Source organism: Triturus cristatus, chromosome 1_1 (genome assembly GCF_964204655.1).
Source record: "Triturus cristatus chromosome 1_1, aTriCri1.1, whole genome shotgun sequence".
Classification (NCBI taxonomy): domain Eukaryota; kingdom Metazoa; phylum Chordata; class Amphibia; order Caudata; family Salamandridae; genus Triturus; species Triturus cristatus.
The window spans coordinates 15,710,727-15,729,467 of NC_140579.1; the positions used below are offsets into that span (position 1 = coordinate 15,710,727).

At 46.3% G+C, this 18,741-nt stretch overlaps 1 protein-coding gene across 1 annotated transcript in view; it reads left to right on the forward strand.

The window, feature by feature from the left end:
• LOC146869141 (E3 ubiquitin-protein ligase TRIM39-like) overlaps positions 1 to 18,741 on the forward strand; it is a 72,732-nt gene that overhangs the window by 43,221 nt on the left and 10,770 nt on the right. The gene's annotated exons all lie outside the window — the stretch shown is intronic.

Below are 18,741 nucleotides of genomic sequence, written 5' to 3' on the forward strand. Positions count from 1 at the left end.
TGTGGTGTGGTATGGTATGGTGTGGTGTGGTGTGCTATGGTATGAATGAATGAATGAATGAATGAATGAATGAATGAATGAAAGGGCATTTGTAAAGCGCATGGCTACCCGGGAGTGTCCCAGCGCTAGGTGTGGTATGGTATGGTGTGGTGTGGTGTGGTATGGTATGGTGTTGTGTGCTATGGTGTGGTGTGGTATGGTGTGGTGTGCTATGGTATGGTGTGGTAGGCTATGGTATGGTGTGGTATGGTGTGGTGTAGTGTGGTATGGTATGATATGGTGTGGTGTGGTGTGCTATGAGATGGTGTGGTGGGCTATGGTATGGTGTGTTATGGTGTGGTGTGCTATGGTATGGTGTGGTGTGCTATGGTATGGTGTGCTACGGTGTGGTATGGTATGGTGTGGTGTGCTATGGTATGGTGTGGTGGGCTATGGTACGGTGTGGCGTGGTGTGCTATGGTATGGTGTGGTGGGCTATGGTATGTTGTGGCATGTTATGGTATGGTGTGGTATGGTGTGCTGTGCAATGGTATGGTGTTGTGTGCTACGGTATGGTGTGGTATGGTGTGGTGTGCTATGGTATGGTGTGGTATGCTATGATGTGGTATTTTATGGTATGTTGTGGTGTGGTATGTTTTGGTATGCTATGATGTGGTATGTTATGGTGTGGTGTGGTATGCTATGGTATGTTGTGGTGTAGTGTGGTGTGCTATGGTGTGATGTTGTGTGGTGTGCTACGGAATGGTATGGTATGTATGGTATGTTATGGCATATTATGGTGGAATGGGATCAGATGGGATGGTGTGGACTGGTATGTTATGGAATGGTATGATGGTATGGTATAGTGTACTATAGGGTGAGATCATTGTATAATATGGTATAGTGGTATGGGATAGTTTGTTATGGTGGTAATGGATTGAATGGGATGGCGATATGGTATGGTGTGGTCTGGTATGGTATTGTATGGCGTTTTATGGTAACGTGCACTCACGTCAGGGTACAGTTACTTGATTTGTGTCTCTAAACTTTGTCTTTTCCAGATTTTTCTAGATTTCTACTTATCTCCATTCTGTATACGTGCTGCCGCATTTCCTTTGTTTAAATCATTCTTCCCCTTGGACATTCATGCTAACTTTATTGGAAATTCAGATGCTGTAATTTCACACCTCACATTAATGATACTGCTGGGATTGACAACTGCGGGCAACTCAGTTACTGCAGTATTCTATTGAATGGGAAATTACCTCAAAATGTGGTATTTACCACATAACATTCTATTTCCCAGAGTTTTAGCACCAACAGGGACCTAGCGCATGCATCTACACGGACCCAACGCATGCATCTAAACTGACCTGGCACGTGCACCCGCACTAACCTAATCTACACGGACCCAGCTCATGCAACTACACTGACCTAACACATGCATCTACACTGAGCTAGTGCATGCATGTACACTGACCTAGTGCATGCACCTACACTGACCTAGTGCATACACCTACAGTGACCTAGCACATGCACCTACACTGACCTAGAGCATGCACCTACACTGACCTGTGCATACACCTACACTGACCTAGAGCATGCACCTACACTGACCTAGTGCATGCACCTACACTGACCTAGCGCATGCACCTACACTGACCTAGTGCATGCACCTACACTGACCTAGAGCATGCACCTACACTGACCTAGTCCATGCACCTACACTGACCTAGAGCATGCACCTACACTGACCTAGAGCATGCATCTACACTGACCTAGCGCATGCACCTACACTGACCTATTGGATGCACACAATTCATGAGATCTTCCCTCACAGTCCACACTCTCACTCTGCACTTGCAGTTAGGCCCGTCGCATCACGCACATATGCACTCATGCCATGCATGCACACACACAACACCAGACAACAGTAGAGTACTGCTGCCCTGATTTCTGCAGATAATTCCTGAATACTATTTGTCGTTTTCCTGCTACAATTTCTGTAATTTCAGCCAAAGTGGAATGTGTCCCCAGTAATATCTGGTTGATTTGAACCGCATGTGGTTATACTGCACATGGCAATCATGCACGTGGGAATACTGCATGTGGTAATCCTGTATGTGGAAATACTACATGGGGTTATGCTGCACATACTACTGTATGTGGTTATACTGTTATACTGCATGTGGTAATCCTGCATGTGGTAATACTGCATGTGGCTATGCTGCATGTGGTAATAATGCATGTGGCTATGCTGCATGTGGTTATGTTGGATGTGGCTATACTGCATGTGGAAATCCTGCATGTGGTAATACTGCATGCGGTTATGTTGGATGTGGCTATACTGCATGTGGCAATCCTGCATGTGGTAATACTGCATGTGGTTATGCTGCACATGGCTATACTGCATGTGGTAATCCTGCATGTGGTAATCCTGCATGTGGTAATCCTGCATGTGGTAATACTGCATGTGGTTATGTTGGATGTGGCTATACTGCATGTGGCAATCCTGCATGTGGTAATACTGCATGTGGTTATGCTGCACATGGCTATACTGCATGTGGTAATACTGCATGTGGTAATTCTGTCACCTGGAATACCACCTGGAATACCAGTTGGGCAGAAACTTCATTTTTTTGTCAAGTTAGTGTTGACACAAAACTGGAAATAGGAATCTTTGGACTGTGGCTTCTGACAGGGTGTTGGAGTTCAGTAAGATATTCTGGCTCAGCCCCTGTAGTGTTTCTACAAGATACCTTAGTCTCAAATATGTCTGTAAATAATCAGACACCCAAATTGTAATCTTGCTCTGTTCCCACTGTAGCCTTCTGACCCACAAACGATGTGCGGTGGTTTATTTCCCCAAATACTTGGAGTTTTAAATAAATGTATTGGGAAAACGTGAAAATCCTCCCACACAACCCTGTAGTCTCGACTTCACTAGAGCTTAGCTCAGGCCTGGGACCGGCCCCGGCTGGAAGTGAATCAGATTAAAATGATCCTCTCTCCGGCTGCACTGACCTGAGGTAGAAATGTTTATTCCCTCTCAGACATTCCTAAGGCTAGACAGGGGCCCTGGGAACATGGACGTGAGATTGGACATCCCAAGAGATGGACCTCGGCTCTCCGGCCTTCACGTCACAACCAAATGTCTTTCGTTCACAGCACTTCTGATCAGAAACTTAACTGTGACCCCCAAATCCTGGCTGAGGTCTAGTAGGAATAGGGAGGCGGCGTCTGTGGACAGCTAAAGCCAAAGGCAGTGTCTGCAAAGTCTGTGGGACTCTAAAAGACACGGGGACCACCAGCAAGATGTGCAGAGTGGTATCTGTGCATGAGTTTACCTGCTGCGGACTTACACCTGGAATAACAGCTGTATCTACACTCAATAATTCTACTAATACCAACCAATCGAAGCATCCCTAAAGGGTGGTGTCTACCTGGGCCACTAAACTAGCACAGTATACCTTCTAGTAGCTCTGTCATTCTGTACCATCTGATACTGTGTGCTCACTAGTACAGTATACATTGAAGTAGCTAATTTACTCTGTACCATCTAAAGCAGTGTACTGACTAGTACAGTATACCTTGGGGTAGCTCTACCACTCTGTACCATCTAATATAGTGTGCTTACTAGTACAGTAGACCTTCGAGTAGCTCTGACACTCCGTACCATCTAATGCCGTGTACTGATCAGGACAGTATACCTCCAAGCGGCTCTGTCACTCTGTTCCATCTAATGCAGTGTACTGACTTGTACAGTATACCTTGGACTAGCTCTGCCACTCCGTACCATCTAATGCAGTGTATTGACTAGTGCGGTATACCTTCTAGAAGCTCTGATTCCCTGTGCCATCTAATACAGTGTACTCACAAGTACAGAATACCTTCTAGTACCTCTGTAATTCTATGCCATCGAATTCAGTCTACTGACTTATACTGTATGCCTTTCAGTAGCTCTGTCACTTTGTACCGTCTAATACAGTGTACTGACTAGTACATTATACATTTGACTAGTTTGGTCACTCTATTCCAACTAATTCAGTATACTTACTAGTACAGTACACCTTCTAGTAGCTCTGCCACTCTGTACCATCTAATGCAGTGTACTTACTTATACAGTATACCATCTCGTTGCTCTGTCATACTGTACCATCCAATGCGGTGTACCGACTAGTACTGTATACCTTGGAGTAGATCTGCCACTCTGTGTCATCTAATACAATGTACTGACTCGTACAGTATATTTTCTAGTAACTCTGTACCATCCAATGCAGTGTACTAACTACTTCAGTACACCTTCTAGTAGTGCTGTCACTCTGTACCATCTAATGCAGTGTACTGACTAGTACTGTATACCTTGGAGTAGCTCTGTCACTCTGTACCATCTAATGAAGTCAACCGAGTAGTATTGTATACTTTGGATTAGCTGTGTCACTCTGTACCATCTAATACAGTGCACTGCCTAGTACTGTATACCTTCTAGTAGCTATGTTACTCTGTGCCATCTAATATAGAGTACTGACAAGTACAGTATGCCATGGAGGGGCTCTGTCACACTGTAACATCCAATACAGTGTACTAACTGGTACAGTGCACCTTCGAGTAGCTTTGTCACTCTGTACCATCTAATGCAGTGTACCGGCTAGCACAGTATGCTGTCTAGTAGCCCGATTGCTCTGTTCAATCTAATACAGTGTACTGACTAATACTGTATACCTTGGAGTATCTCTGTTACTCTGTGCCATCTAATACAGTGTACTGACTAGTACAGAATACTTTGGGGTAGCCATCTTACTATGTACCATTGAATGCAGTCCATTGACTAGTACAGTATACCTTGGTGTAGCTGTGTCACTCTGTGTCATCGAATGCAGTGTACTGACTAGTACTTTATACCTTCTAGTACCTCTCTTGCTCTGTATCATCTAATATAGAGTACTGACTAGTACAGTATGCCTAGGAACTATCTAATGGATGGTACTGACTAGTACTGTATACCTTCTAGTACCTCTCTTACTCTGCACCATATAATGCAGTGCGCTGATTAGTACAGTATACCTTCTAATAGCTCTGTCACTCTGTGCCATCTGATTCAGTGGACTGACTAATACATTACACCTTTGGGTAGGTCTGTCAGTCTGTACCATCTAATACAATGTACTGAGTAGCACTGTATACCTTCTAATAGCTCTGTCACTCTGTATCATCCAATGCAGCGTAGTGACTCTTACTTTATACCTTCTTTTTAAAAAATAATCTTAATTCAATTTATTTTAAATACCTGTCGATCCACCCCCTCTCGTGACCCCCCGACCCCCACCTCAGACAGGTAAAACATCATTGCATCAAACATAATTAATCAAGTGTAGGTCAATAGATGACATCATTTCATATTTAAAATACATATAAACTCCCACGGATCTGTCAATCCGATACAATCCTGTTACAGAGCAATTTGTGTGACGCGCATAAAAAATTCCTAAAGTGACATGTGCAGATTTCCTCTTACAATATAAACGCCATTATTCAGCCAGAAAAAACCACACGGGAAAATAAATACACATACTCTATCATGACACGCTCTGACCTTGAATCCAAGTAATCAGGAGGTCCCAGATTTTCATTCCATGCTGTGTACTATTTATTGCAGTGTACTGAGTAGTAATGTATACCTTCTAGTAGCTCCTCCACTCTGTACCATCTAATGCAGTGTACTGACTAGTAATGTATACCTTCTAGTAGCTCTCCTACTCTACACCGTCCAATGCAGTGTACTGACTGGCACTGTATACCTTGGAGTAGATCTGTCACTCTGTGCCATCTAATGCAGTATGCTGACTACTACATTATACCTTCTAGTAGCTCTCTTACTCTGTACTATCTAATATAGAGTACTTACCGGTAATCTTCATTGCTCCGAGTATAGTCTTCCTCGCCACATGAGTAACGAAGAGAGCTTCAGCTCCACATCAGAACCCTCCAAAGCAAAAGTTAGCCTCCCATGCCTCCCATCCCTTCCCAACATGGCCGACCTCTATCACCCCTGACCTCTATAAGAGGAGGATCGGCCCAACCCTCAGCCTGAGAACTACCAAGCAGAAACATGAAGCCGATAGCAACACAGGGAGGGAGGGATGGGAACTCATGTAGCGAGGAAGACTATACTTGGAGTAAGGAAGATTACTGGTAAGTAACCGGGGCATTATCTCCTTGTAAGTCTTCCTCGCCACTTGATTAACGAAGTGAGCACATACTAAAGCCAAGCGGCTTCATGGAAACTCACAAGAAACTAATGGACCAGAAGGGGATGCCAAAGAAGCAGGGCAAACCCAAAAACACAGACGAGCCGAAGAAAACACCCAAGAGACAGGCAACCATGAGCAGGGAGAACCAGCCCGGGACAGAGAGACACCGGGAGGGGAGGGCCGAAAACCCAAAACCCCTGAGACCCGAAGGGCTGCCAGAAAATCCACCCGAACCAATGACTGAAGGAGGACAGAGAAGGAACGGAACCAGACCGTATGGAGCCAAAAGCAACAAACAAACCGGCACCACAACAGCAAGAGGACGGCTGGCCCAAACTGCCAAGACTGCCCGACAGACAGTCAAAAGAGAGAGGGAAGCAAACGCCCCAGGCTCTGGAATCGAAGGAAAGAGGGCAACGCCACCACAGAGACAACAAGATGCCACAGCAGCCAAAAGACACAGTCTGACGCAAACACAGCAAAACAGCACGTTGGACCACCACACAGAGAGAACAGAAACCACCCCAAGTCCAGTGACCGGAGGAAAGAAGGAAACAAAACCCACCAGGCCGGCGGTCAACTGAGGAAACCGAAGGCAGAAGCCGAGGAACCAGACACAGCCAATCAGACCGGCAGGAGCCGCAAGAACGGAGGAGAGCGCAGAAAGGAACCCAGCACCCCCTCCGACCCGCAAAACGGAATGCCAACAAAACACCATCGACACAGTGAAAAACAGGCAGGCCATGGACTCTATTGGCTCAAAAGACACCCCGGAAGGGAACGCAACACCAGCAAAGGCACAGGGCAAAACAGCCCCCGGTAGCCACAGGAAACAACCCGGAAGCAACCCGGCCACCAAAGCAGCCAACAGCGGAAAGCCCGCAAGGCCGCCCAAGGAGCCCGAAAATCAGAAGGAACCAGGTCCATGGCTAAGCCACCAGAAAGGAAAGCGAAGTCCAATCACAGGGCCACTATGCACAAGGCAGCATACAGCACCAGCAGCATGGGGAACGCTGGGTGAACGAGTGTGACATCCCAGCGCAGGGGCCAAGCAACCTGTCCCTGTAATGGTTCACGTGTAGTGAACGAGCTGCCGAAGCGAGGACCCAGGAGGCCACCAAGCCAGCCAATGACCAGGCTCGACCCAGCTGAACAACTGAGAGCCACCAAGAAAAGGAGCGTACAGGGAGGTAAGGCCATAGGCAGAAACACACCAATGGCTAGAAGGAAAGAAGAGCCGGGCGAAACGACCCCGAGGCAATGACAACACCTCCAGGGAGCAACCCCAAGCCAGCAGGTACCAGTACCTACCCCAGAGCCAGGGATAAAGAAGAAGAGGTCACAAAATCCGGACAGGAAGCGGAGAGCCCCGCAAAGGGTATGGAGGAACTGGGAAAGCCCAGCCACCACGGACAATCAACACCCAAAGCGGCAGAAACCAAGGGAGAAGAACCCAGGCGAGCACCACCAACAGGTCAAATGACCCGTCCAGGCCAAACAAGCCCAGAACCCGCGTAAGCAAATGGAGTGGAGGAAAGCGCAAAGCCTGAGGCCCGAACGAGGAAGCCAAAGAGAGCCACCACCGAGGACACAAACCGAGCCCAGACCAAAGGAAGCCAGCTGTCCATAGGAAGACGGAAGTCATGGGAGGAAAAAACCTGCACCAGAGAAACAACATGCAGAATACCCCTGGGAGAGAAACAGTCCCGATTGACCACCCCCGGATCCCAGCCAAGGCCAGAACAAATTGTCAAAGGAACGGCCAACAGAAGGTAGATGAGAAAGCAGGGGGACCAACCGACCCCGCACAGACCGGGAACCCAAGCACGCCCCACAGGCCGGAAAAGACCACAACCACCTGGGAAGGGGACACCAGAAAAGGAAGACCCCAGGCCGCAACTGCAGACAGGGCAGAAAGGGAGCTGCATGCCCGACCCGCGACCAAGAAAAGGGGAAAAGCATGGACATCACCAACCCGGACCGAACCCGTGGAGCACAACCGCCGGCATAACGGAACCGTGGGCGGGACTAGAGAACGTAAACCCACGAGGACATGTGAAGACGAGAATGCACCAGAACGGAAAAAGTTACCACAATCAACCAATGAAAGCTGTTAGGCAAACACAGACCTGCCGTGCAACTGGTGTCTGAAACCCCTCTCGGAATATTAAAAGATATGTATACATAAATATCACACTCCCCCAGAGTACCATGATCCTGTATAACAGCACTGGGTCACCACGATCCCAAAAAACAACGATATGCCAGAGTCCGAACCGTGACCGCAGCAGAAGAGCCAAGCAGAATCGAGAGCTCCTACCATTACTTGCTCACTTTTCCTGCCATCTGAAACCCAGGATTTCAGTTTCGCTGCGTGAGAATAACGTAGCGTGCATGCGTGGGTGCCAGACACCTCAAACAACATATACACAACGGAAGCTACGTGTAGTAAGGTGAGAGAAACACAACTCACTACGTATGTAAAAGAATCAGAAAGAATCCCACTAAGGACTGGTGCCATGCAAAGGACACCAGTAAAGTACAAGCCGCACGCCCTCGGCCTGAGGAACGGATGAGTAATGCGGCATCATACGGGACAGGGATCGGCTGAGGCAACGGCCGCAGCGTGCGGCTCCAGGATGAATGAAGCTGCGCGCAGCTCCTGGTAACTCGCGCGCCCACTCCGGAGGAAGCTGCAGGGATCCAACCTGTCCAAAGCGGCTACGCCCAGCAAGAGGACTATCGCGGCAAGCCCCATGAGTCCGGCTCCACATCAAGGAGCCGTAAATGCGATACGGGGCAAACCGCCAACCGAGGCCGCTAGAGGTAGCGAAGCCCTGCAGCAGCCTGTGCCCCGCCAGTCCCTCAGGACAGAAACAGTATAGTTTTGTCCCGAAAAACCAAACAACCACGAAGCGCGCCCGGGAACCATAGAACGGACCGCCGGGCGCCCCCACCCTCACCTCACACACAAGCCCCAAGCCACCCCAGCAATGGGAGACGTGGGGACGTCAAGAGCCTCACCAACAAAAGGAGCGCCACCAGGGGGGGTGGGGAGGGGAGGGGGTCCCGGGCACAAATATAACCACCAAACGGACGAGGGGAGAGGAAAAAGGCTGCCAGGAAGAGCCCCAGCCCCCTCGTCCGTCCCCCTGTAAACCCTTGACTCGCTAAAGCAGAGCCTAACTGGCCCAGATCTGACAACGGGGGAAGGAAGGAAGATGGTCCCAGAGTCCTAGGGCCCGCTAGAGCAGGGCCACCAACCAGGGACCCAGTTCCAGCTACAGCAGGAAACACTTACCTGAAACACGCGCTGGAGAATCTGCAGTGCAGAACCAAAAAAACAGGCTGAGGCTTGGGCAGGCCCTCCTCTTATAGAGGTCAGGGGTGATAGGGGTCGGCCATGTTGGGAAGGGATGGGAGGCGTGGGAGGCTAACTTTTGCTTTGGAGGGTTCTGGTGTGGAGCTGAAGCTCACTTCGTTAATCATGTGGCGAGGGAGACTTACGAAGAGGTAATGACTAATACAGTATACCTTGGAGTACCCATCTTACAATGTACTATCTAATGCAGTCTACTGACTAGTACAGTATTCCTTCTAGTAGCTCTGTCACTCTGTCCTATCTAATGAAGTGTACTGATTAGTACATATACCTTGGTGTAGTTCTGTCACTCTATGCAATCTAATGCCGTGTACTGACTAGTACAGTTTATCTTTTAGTAGCTCTGGTACTCTGTACTATCTAATGCAGTATACTGACTAGTACAGTACACCTTCTCGGAGTTCTATCGCTCTCTACCATCTAATGCACTGTACTGACTTGTACAGAATACCTTCTACTCTGTCATTCTGTGCCATCTAATGCAGTGTACTGAAAAGTGCTCTATATTTTCGAGTAGTTCTCTTGCTCTGTACTATCTTATATATCGTACTGACCAGTACAGTATGCCTTGGGGTAACTCTGTACTATGTAATGCAGTATACTGACAAGTACCGTATACCTTGGAGTAGCTCTGTCACATGGTACCATCTAGAGTGTTCTACTGACTAGTACAGTATGCCTTGGAGCGGCTCTGTCACTCTGTAATATCCAATACATTGTACTGACTAGTACAGTACACCTTCTGGTAGCCCTGTTACTGTACCATCGAATGCAGTGTACTGACTAGTACAGTATACCTTCTAATAGTTCTCTTACACTACCATCCAGTGCAGTGTACTGCCTCGTACTGTTTACCTTCGAGTTGCTCTCTCACTCCGTACCATCTAATATAGAGTACAGACTATTACAGAATGCCTTGGAGTAGCTCTGTCACTGTGACATCGAATGCAGTGTACTGACTAGTATGGTATACCTTCTAGTAGCTCACTTACTCTGTACCATCCAATGTAGTTTACTGACTAGTACAGTATACCTTCTAGTAGCTCTCCTACTCTGCGCCATCCAATACAGGGTTCTGTCTAGTACTGTTTACCTTGGAGTAGCTTTGTGCCTCTGTCATATAACACCGTGTACTGACTAGTACAATATACTTTCGAATACGTCTGTCACTCTACCATCTAATGGATTACTACAGTACACTTCTAGTGCCTCTGTCACTCTGTGACATGTAAGGAAGTGTACTGACCAGTACTGTATAGCGCAGGGGTCTCCAACCTTTTCTGTAGTAGGAGCTACTTCTGGTCAGTAAAAGTTGTCGTGAGCTACTAAAGGCAAAGCAACTCGCACATTTTTTCGAGAGACGCCCCACGCCCAGTTTAATTGACTTTAAGCCTAATTTCTTTGGAGCCCTTACTGTCGTTTAAACAAAAGGGGCAACACTCCCTCTTTTGAAGTGACCGACAGCCGCAGGTTGTGCTTCCTGAAGCTAAAGCTTGTCTTGCTTGGATGCATTCCTGGAAAGTGTAACGAGCTATGTGGGGTACAAGCCTAAGACCTCCTTTTGTGATTCTCTATCAACTTGTTCACACTGCAAAAGTTAAATCTCAACATATATTCCTTACCAGATGTGATTTATTGAAGTCTAGCTTAGATGTGCACTCACTAGTTTTCGAAAAAGAGACCCAATTATTTCCCCTTCACCACATACTCTTTTTTTGTAAAGTTTAGTCTACTGCTTATTAGTGGTATTTAAGTTTATCATGTGTGACACTTTTAATAAAATGTTATCAAGAGAAGTTAGAAAGAAAGCGTGTATGGGACAAAATATCAAATCATCCTCCATGTATTGAAACACCTAGATTCGATCACCGATTCCACCGTAGGAGAGTTTCGGATTTCCAAAGCTGTTGTGCATCAGGTTCCTTAGTACTGTGTGTAGGAGAGTAGGGTCTGCTATCCTATGGTCACCCCAAATTTTTTGCTTTTTGCTTCACTGGTTTTTGACATATTGAGGCTGTGGGTCTGCTAATCAGACCCCCAGCCTGCTGTTCTCTCTAACTAAATTGACACTATGCACCCTAGGTGCATAACCAGTTGGAAGTGGATCACCCTGTGAGCCCCTGTACCAGTGTACACTAGGTACCCAGGGCATTGGTGTATCTAAGGCCTGCCAGGGGCTGAAGCATGTATTATGCCACCCCTGGCTTGGCCTAACAAATTTGACACAACTGGCTGATCACTCAGCTGGGGTAAGTTGGTGTAACCACCTCTTACTTAGGTGTAGTATACCTATACCTAACCTTAAATGGGACACATGTTAACCTATAAGTCACTCCTATGGCAGGCCTTGACAATCCTGAAGGCAGAGTGCTTGGTTCCATGTGAGATGGTGCTCTGGCATGAGCTGAGCCTGTCTGCAGTGGTCGGAACCACTTCCTTCTACCGTTTCCAGATATCGTCATACCATATACTCTTAAGTGCATTATGAACCTCGCGGTTAAATGCTATCTTTGGTTTGGCTTTATCAAAACATGTCGAGGAAGGTGTCATATGAATTGGAATACTAACCCCTCGCCAATTCTGGCGACGGGGTTAGCATTCCACCCTTCTAAAGGGACACGACATGTACAGTACCTAAAACCCGGGTAGAATCAGACATAGCCTCAGCTCCACAAAATGGATGCTGCCACCACAGACACAAGTCTGCCCTCCTTCTGCTGGGAGTCCTTCCAGCTTGGGAGGTGTGGACAAAGGGGTTCCTGCCAGGGGAGGTGCGAGCACCACCCCAGACCGGATTTTGTGTATTGGTCAGGTAGGGCTTGAATAGAACCAGACATGCCTGAGGCTCACAAGGAGCCTCGGTGCATATGCCAGTTCAATCCGGTCCTGGGGCACACCAGCCCCGGACCTGGGGCGAGCTGGACAAAGGATTGGGGGTGTAACCACCCCCCTTCCTGGTCCCACCCTTAGGGAGGGACCTAGCAGGTAGTCCGGCCCCTAGAATCCGCTTAAAGGTAGGACCTGTGTCCTAAGACTTCAGACATCCTGGAATCAACTTAACCACAAGAAGAAGACGGGAACTTCGACGCTCTGCTGCACAGAGGACTGAAGGAAATCTCCCCTATGGTCAGGGAGTGACCATCTTGCTAACGCAAGCACCAACCAGCTGTTTAACGTCTGCTTTGCCGCCGCCTCCCGCCGGAGCCCGAGCCCAGAGCCCGACAAGACCTGGACCTCCAGACCTCTCACATCCCGATCCACAGTCCTGCAAAGAAGGAACCCGTGGAGGCACCGAGACACGTGGAGCCAGCCATCTTGGAAGACCGACGACAAGCTGCAAGCGCAATGACAGAGGCTCCCTCCGAATTGTGCTTTGGGTCCTGAGAAGCCCAACCACCGAGCAGCATCTGCACCAAAGGTGAGCCCTCCAGCATCTCCACGATCTGCGTGGGGCCCCTCTGCACTTTGCATCTCGACGCGCCTGCCCGGTCCCTGGCCCGTTGGCTAGTGGCCATTTTGGCGACCTATTTTGAAATCAACGATGATGGTCTGGTTGCACCAGACTGGCCCTAGCTGCTCTCCAAAAGAGCAGCCCCTCTGACCTTGCTGGTCAGAACAATCAGCTTTCCTCTCTTTCCACGACTCCTGCCTTTGCCAAGGCTTGTTTGCTTCTTTCGAGTCGCCGACACCGCCGACAGCAAGAGCCTGCGTGGGACAGCTCGTGACTCGACTCCTGGACGTCGTCGACCTTCAGGGACCACGTGGCTGCGGAGACAAGCTACCCCTAACCACCTGTTTGCACCCGACATCACCTGGTACCTACCTGGTGCCACGCCGGTCACTGGCTAGTGACTGTGAACACTGTCCCCTCTGCTTTCAGGTCTTCTACAACTCCGATCCACTCTTGGATCCACCGCATCTCTTCTGGACCGACCGCCTGCAGCATCTTTGTCATCAGGCTCCATTGAATCGATAGAAGAAACCTGACGCACTTCGAGACCTATGCACCCGCTTCCTGTGGGTGAGGTAAAGCTGGCACTCCGGTGCCCAAGTGTAGAGAAACATCTCTAGTGTCTGTGTTTTGAATCTTAAGATCGTAGTCCCTCCAGAAGACCCTTTCTGCAGTAACTTTTAAACTTTTACGCACCCATTGAAAACCTATGGGAGCACGCGTGTAACTTTCCTCACTGCACACGCGACCCGTGGACCTCCTGGTCACTAACTGAAGTTAGCTCCTTGTAGGCCCAGCGATTCTAGAGGCCCTAGGCCTTTTCCCTTTCCTGTTCGTGGTACTTATACCACTATTTTAGTATATGGTTTGAGTGGCCACCAGGGCCCATCCATATAAAGTGCAACTTCTGTATATTATAACGTTCTCTTGTTTAACGATTTGTGCTCCTGTGCTCATAAAGAGTCTAGGGGATACTTTGAGAAATAAATACATATATATTTTGAGTATATATCTGTGTGGTGTCCTTTCATTGGTATAAAGGGGGGTTGCAATTGGTAAAACAGCCTGCTTAATACGCTTTAACGAGTTTAGCCCCAAAGACTGCTTAGCCTACGCTACCACTAGGGCAGCTAGTCCGAAAAGGTTGACTTACAACCACACCATAAGGGTTGCTTGGCATGGTACAAGGTGGTCACTTTAACTAGTGAACATCGTATACCAGGCCAACTTCTCACATTGGTGAGCAGCGGTTGGATTTGAGCTTGCTGTGTTTTACCATTGTAATCTCTTGGTTACCAATTGAAAGATCACATAGGTACCTGTAGGTACATATAAAACAAGAATAGTTATATACTTAAGTTCTACTGAACTTAGTTGTCGTAGAGCAAAGGGAGTAGCACACCCTGACTACAACTACTAGATAGGTTTAGTAGGAAAACCCAAGTGTAGGTAGATTGCAAAACATCCACCCACACTTAAGAGCAATGGAGGGGGCAGAGGGGTCCAATGTACACGTCTCTGTCGAGAGTGACCTCCAGAGGGCACCAACTCTCTTTGCTACCCTAAATCAAAATGAGCTCAGGCAGTTGGCAAATATCAGGGGCCTTAAACAGCCCAAGAACCCTACTTCTGCTGAACTCAGGGAGCTTTTACAAGCTGATGAAGATCAGAGAGCTCTCAAGAAAGCCTCCCAGTTAGGCCCCTCAGGGACTGGAACAGGAGGCCCCCCTTCTGAAGATGCTATTGAGGTACCCCTTTCCAATAGTCACCCCTTAGATGAGAATCATACTACAGAGGATGAAAATGATAGGGGTACAGATGTTAGTGGGGATGAAGGGAGAACTAGCCCAGTGCCAAGTGTTATTATCAAGGCCTTTTAGATGAAGATGAATTGCTGTATTTAAAAGTGAATCGTCCACGTTATCCCTGTCTATATACTTTGCCAAAGATTCATAAGGACCTCCCTTTTCCACCAGGGAGGCCCATTGTGGCAGGGATAGGTGGTCCTACAGAACGAATTTCACAGTATGTCGACGTGTTCCTACAGCCGATGGTAGTGAATCTGCCATCATATATTAGGGACACGAAGCATATTTTAAATATATTGAGTGATATTACTTGGGAATCAGGAATGAAACTAGTGTCGTTGGATGTTGTATCACTGTATACGAGTATACCCAACGATCTAGGTCTGAAAGCTATTGAATATTTCATGATGAAAAAACCAGCTAGCCAATGGGGACATACTCAAATGTTATTAACAATGACGGATCTTATTTTGTCAAATAATTATTTTCTATTCAATGGGGAATGGTTTAGGCAAACCCAGGGAGTGGCTATGGGTTCAAGATTTTCGCCTGCTTTCGCGAATCTATTCATGGGCTGGATGGAAGAATCAGTGATATGGGGCCCAGCGGGTATTTACTGGAATGATGACATCTTATATTGGGGACGATATATAGATGACTGTCTTTTAATATGGACAGGAACAGAAGAAAAATTAAGTGGATTTATTGATTACCTGAATAACAATACTATGAATATCAAATTTACTTCTTGTGTTAGTTCGACTAATCTGGTTTTTTTAGATGTGGAACTGTTTATAGACAATGATAAAATCTGTAGTAGGATGTATCGTAAGCCTACGTCCTGCAATGCTATTTTACATGCGGGCAGTGCGCATCCCAAACATCAGATTAGGGCAATTCCCTATGGAGAAATGTTACGGGCGCGACGTAACTGTAGTGAGGACAACCAATTTAGAGAATGTATAAAGGACATGGAAAGGAGGTTCACCCAAAGGGGCTATGATAAAAGAGATCTTATGGTGGCGACACAGAGGGCTCTCAAGATAAAACGCGCATCCACCTTAAACCCCAAAAAAACTAAAGATAAATCTAATTTGATTAGGATGATAACGGATTTCAATCCTATAAATTCAATTCTCTATAAGAGCATGCACAAGCACTGGCATATCCTGAAGGCGGATAGGACGCTACGGGAATTTCTGCCAGACAAACCACAAATTACATACAGAAGAGGGAGAACATTGGGTACAATATTGAGTCTAAGTTACCCGAGAGAGGCTGAGAAGGAACAGTGGCTTACCCAAATGAGTAAGGGTTTTTTCAAATGTGGCCATTGTGGGATGTGTAAACATGCGAAAGACAAAACTAAACAATTTCAGTACAATGGTAAACGAGTATATGACATTGTGACTAATATTAACTGCAGTACTAAATATGTTGTATATGTAATTAATTGTATGTGTGAGCAAATATACGTGGGAAGCACAATAAGGGCTCTTAAAGATAGGATTGCTGAACATTGGAGAGCTGTAAAGAATAACGATCAAAGATATCCAATTGCGGAACACATACAAAATTGCACTTCGCAAGGTTTACATAAATCATTTCAATTTTGTGGCATTGAGCATGTTAAGAGGGAAGCGCGTGGAGGTAACAGAGAACTCGCACTGCGGAGGCATGAGGCAAGATGGATCATGCGCTTGAGGGCCGTGGAGGATGGTCTTAATTATGACCGTGAGTTACAGTATTTCCTAGGGGAATGAGAACTTAATGGAGGGGTCAGTTTGAGTAAAAGAGTGATCGATAAGCAGATCTTGTGTTGGCTTGTTGGAGTTGCGATGTTTCCTTTAGTTGGTAGCTATTTTCTAGCTGTATGTTTCATGCAGTTCTTAGTGTTTTCTGCATAGGTACTTATTCCATGTTATACTGTATTAGCAAAGAATTAAATAAAGAAAGATGCTCAGGTTCTATTAATTAGTGATGACGGTGGAGTTGTCACTTAATGTGTGAATGTTTAGTATAATGGATTGATTTAACTTAGTACTTGGAGATACCATTTTTAATATATTTGTTGCCATAACAACAGAAACGATTTACTGCGGGAAAGCTTTAAGGTTGCCCTGTTAAGAATGGCATTATTATCCAGACCTTATTATGGTACGCGTTTATGGGGAATTTGTAAACTCAAATCATAGGTATGGCGGGGTATAACTAAAAATAATTATGGCCTCGAACAGTTTCGTGGATCACCTTATTTTTCCGAATTAAAAGATAGGTCTGATTCGATTTGCAGTGTTTTGTTCGTAACATTTCGTAAATGGCGCCCGAGAAGTGCGTTTCTGGTCTCCCTAAACCTATCCAAAATGGCGCTCATTAAACTACGGAGTAGTCACCTCGTTTATGTTGATTGTAGTGATAAAGAGGGTTAGGAAACGCGACGCGATTAGACACAAAGACGGTTCCTTATCCGGGGACGTTGTTATTGCTAAAAGTAAGTAAGTTGGGAGATTTACAAAAGATTATTGGGGGATGCCATGTAGTAATGTTAGGATTCATATTAAAATCTGGTGTTCATTGTTATTTATAGGTCTCCGTACTTCAGAGACTTGGAATACATATTTGAGGATTACTGCTTAAACAATTGCGCTAATGGTCACGTACAGTGTTCAGTGATATCAGGTGAGACTATATTTCAGTCTATTTAAGACATGTGGCCTGACTGACATAATATTTTTAGTGCAGGGTCATTTACAGTTAAATTTGTATTTTAGGTGTTGTTGGATAACAAAACGACCATTAGGAAGGAGATACGGATATTATTGATTTCAAAGTGCTTTAAGGTATGTGATATTAATAATGAATATTTGGTGTTTATCCTCGCCATCCTTGCCTCATGTATACCGCAGTGTGTTTGACTAGGTGTTTTTGTACTTTTTTGGAACTTAGGAGACAGTTACACAAGATTAAGGTACCATTTGGCTTTATTTGGAGGCATGATTATTTGGTGTGGTTCACTGTTGGGAGAATGGTGCCATCACGATTGTGTATAGTGTTTCACTGTTACAATGGTGGATGATCTTTTAGAGTGAATATTCAAATGATGGGTCGAATTCCTTAATGTATTAATTATATATATTTATGTGATTATATTAATAGTGTGTTGTCACACAGCATGTTTTTCCTTTGCACATGCAACAATGTGGGCTATGGGATATGAAACAAGTGAGTTTCTATACTCCAATGTATATTATTTATTGCTTCCAGCCCTGAGGAAGTCGCATGGGTTAATCCCTATCGACGAAACGCGTTGGGAGTGGAAGAATGTTATGAATAAAAGAAGTTTGGAGATTCAAATGAAAATAAAGGAAGAAGAGAAGCCCACTACAATGTGTATTTAGTTTTGTGACAGTAACAGGAAACGTTGTTGGTTAATTTGCGAGTGCTTCGACACGAGAAAATACATGAATCAATTTGATTGTTGTTTTGAGGATTAGGGTGCCTATCCTCAAGTTGAAAGCACCGCACTAGGATAATTGTGGATCAATACTACTAATGGTGTGAAATTTGCTGGTTGCGCGTTCTTTCCCTTGACACCCATTCTTTTGTTGTTATACTTGGCCCAGCTAACTTAAGGCTACTGGGGACTGACAATGGGATCACCCCATTGGATCTCCCTAGTGGACTTAACCAGGGGCTTGGGAGGCAGAGGAATCACTCAGGTGAGTCTAATGCTTCTCATGCCTCTAGAGGCTCTCAAGGTCACTCCAGAAGGAGGATGACCACCCCTCAGAGGAGGGAGCATAAGGCCAGAATGCAGGAAGCTCAGCTGAGAATCAGGAGACAGGAGCTAGAAGTAGCTCTGATGGAAGA